At 40.9% G+C, this 3,074-nt stretch overlaps 1 non-coding gene across 1 annotated transcript; it reads right to left on the bottom strand.

Annotated features, from left to right (window-relative positions):
• Positions 1-972: 972 nt before the first annotated feature.
• trnav-aac (transfer RNA valine (anticodon AAC)) lies at positions 973-1,045 on the bottom strand. The gene has a single exon. It is a non-coding gene; the product is annotated as a tRNA-Val (tRNA).
• Positions 1,046-3,074: the final 2,029 nt, after the last annotated feature.

Raw genomic sequence — 3,074 nt, 5'->3', positions numbered from 1 at the left:
CTTCTTTTCCTTTCGGCTTGCCCCGTTAGGGGTCGCCACAGCACGTCATCCTTTTGCATGTAAGCCTATCTCCTGCATCCTCCTCTCGAACACCAACTGCCATCATGTCTTCCCTCACGACATCCATCAACCTTCTCTTTGGTCTTCCTCTCGCTCTCTTGCCTGGCAGCTCCATCCTCATCATCCTTCTGCCAATATACTCACTATTTCTCCTCTGGACGTGTCCAAACCATCGAAGTCTGCTCTCTCTAACGTTGTCTCCAAAACATCGAACCTTGGCTGTCCCTCTGATGAAGTAACACAAATTTCTTTTTTTTAATTATTTCTTCGAATATGCCAAGCAAGTACGATATTCCTTTCAACATTATTGTGAATAAAATCACAGTTTTTGCCCCAAAAAAGATGACCATATGGACAGTAGCAAAACAGGTGGACAACTGTTTCAGGGTATTTGTTACAAAAGCTGGAGTTCACATCAAGATCTTTCTTAAAATGCAGAATTTTGTTTTCCACCGGGTTGCTGGCTGGCAGCTCCAAATAGTACTGTTGGGGTAGTTAGATGAAGGATGCCAGCAGTTTCCATAGTGTAGTGGTTGTCACGTTTGCTTCACACGCAAAAGGTCTTTGGTTCAAAACTGGGTGGAAACAAGGCTTGTTAGTTATTATTTCTTTTTATCTGCCATGAAACACTATGGGGAGAGATTGATGTCAAAATCTTTGACACAAATATATTTGTGACTTACATACGTGTTTTTCAAATCCACAAACATATCTATAAGTTTTTGTCGAAGCTGTTTTTCAAGGCAGATTAATTAAAATAATAATAATAACCAGGCCTTGCTCATACTATGCTTTGAAGCAGAAACCTTTCACACATGAGGTGCACATGCAGACCACTAAGCTACGGTAACTTCCACTGCAGAACATCACCAGCAAACCACGTACAACAGCTGCCTGACAAGCAAGAAAAGCTGTTTCCACCCGGTCTCGAACCGGGGACCTTTCGCATGTTAGGCGAATGTGATAACCACTACACTATGGAAACTGTGGTGGCTGTTGTGCCCAATAGCGGACATGCAGTTTTTGACAGACCAGCCCACCAAGTAACCAACTCACAAGCAGAATTGAATTTACAATTTACAAATGATAAGTCATAATGGAGTTTATTTCAGCATTACTGAAGTCAGAATTCTTTTGAGAGGACCAAGTGTTTTGAGCAGTTATCAAGCCAACCATCTTTTCTTTGTATTTCTACATCAATGGAATTCCTCCAGCCATTTGTGATTTGAAGGAAGGAAAGGAAGTATGGAAGGAAGGAAACAGACAAGGAAGGAACAAGGAAACAAAAAGGAAAGAAACAAGGAAGGAAGAAACAAAAAAGAAAGGTGAACATATCCAATACAGCATTCTGAATTGGGTTTAACACCCAAAGCTCGACACAAGCGAACCAGGAGTTGAACCGAGAGTGCGAATGGTTGTTTGTTTGTATGTGCCCTGTGATTGGCCGGCAACCACTTCAGGGATATACTTCCACACCTAAATTTCCTCCAACACACTCCTCAATCGACAATTTTACTTCCTAAGGCCCGACACACATAAGGATTTTTCCAATCTTAAAAGAGTTTTATCTGCTACAGACCCCACGCATGAACATAAAAAAATCAGCCATTTAACAATTTCTGTCATGTTGTCTGTGGTGTGCTCCAATAATATGAAATGCACAACAACATACAGAAGGATTGTGTTCCAGCACAGGTCTTGCAAACAAATCTGTAGAATGGCGATGTCGTCCATGAGGGACTTGCTTTGGAAAATACTTTTTGCTGTCTGGGCAACCCACCTTTATAAAAAAAAAACCATGACATCGGGTAAGACGTTTGTTTTTATTTGCGGTTGTTTCCTTGTTCCTGAGTCAGAGCGCTTCTTGATTGGCTCCATTCTGTTTCACTTCACAATTCACGACGTCATGACTGGGGGAGACGTTGGCTTCCACGTGTGGAGATTTTGTAAGAGTCGTAAATATTTTTCGGCCCCGACCCATATCGGTCCCTTTATTCTGAACAAATCCACTCTTAAGACATCTCAAATTTAAAGCAAAGCAAATTCATTTAAAGAGTGCATTTCATACACAAGGTAACTCAATGTGATTTACATGATTAAAAGCATTTCCAAATAAATAAAAAGAAGCGCTTATAAACATTTAAAACAAAGAGAAAAAAATAAAAGTACAATTAAAACAGCGTACGTTCTACTGTTTCCTCTTGTTGACATAATCTCATGGGATAATCTTTTAAAACATAGTCCAGTCTGGCGTTTGAGGTCCCCGGTCGGGACAGGGCAAAACTGGGACAAAAACAACCCGATTGTCTTTGTGTGTACCAGGCCTAACACGATCTTTTCTTCACCTCAAGTATTGTCTTCATTTTCCACATTCTCTCTTCATTTAAACTCTTCTCTTGCTAAATGGAGGACGCCTACCTAGGTGAGGTTACCTTGTGTTTATTTACAACTGCATAAAAACTCAATTTAGATGGTGCTGGCCACCATCGCAAACGTCCGGCTGTTCTGCCCACACGGTTCGTTCGAACTGCCCCGTTATTACCCACAGCCCCCTGACAGGCCTGTCATACTCCAAATTGCGAAGGGCGATATTGAAAAAGACTGATACAAGCTCAATGAACAAAGACAACTTTATTGGTTAAGGAATATAGAGTATCCGCCAAAAACTGCGGCAGGTGGAGAGTCCCACTCAATATTGGTGGCTCCGAAATCTGGAGGGACACCATGCCTTCTTCTAACGCCGTCATGTGGTCAGCTCCTTCCTGAGTCCTAATATGGCCGACTCCCTTCTCATAATCTTTGAAGCTCCTGAGGTTACGATCACTATTTGAAAGGTATCCAGTATTTAATTTGTTTAAATTTGATTTTAATCTTTATTTATCCAGACAAGGTAATTGAGAACATATTTTCATTTGCAAGGCGGACCTGGGAGCAGACAGTATAGTAAAACAAAGCAAAATAAAAGCAAATACAAATACATAGTTTAGAAACTGTACAGTGTGATATAGTTACAT

This window comes from Phycodurus eques, unplaced genomic scaffold (assembly GCF_024500275.1).
Source record: "Phycodurus eques isolate BA_2022a unplaced genomic scaffold, UOR_Pequ_1.1 contig_420, whole genome shotgun sequence".
NCBI classification, from domain to species: domain Eukaryota; kingdom Metazoa; phylum Chordata; class Actinopteri; order Syngnathiformes; family Syngnathidae; genus Phycodurus; species Phycodurus eques.
The sequence above is the reverse complement of the archived record's forward strand: the minus strand, read 5'-3'. Positions and strand labels throughout refer to the sequence as shown.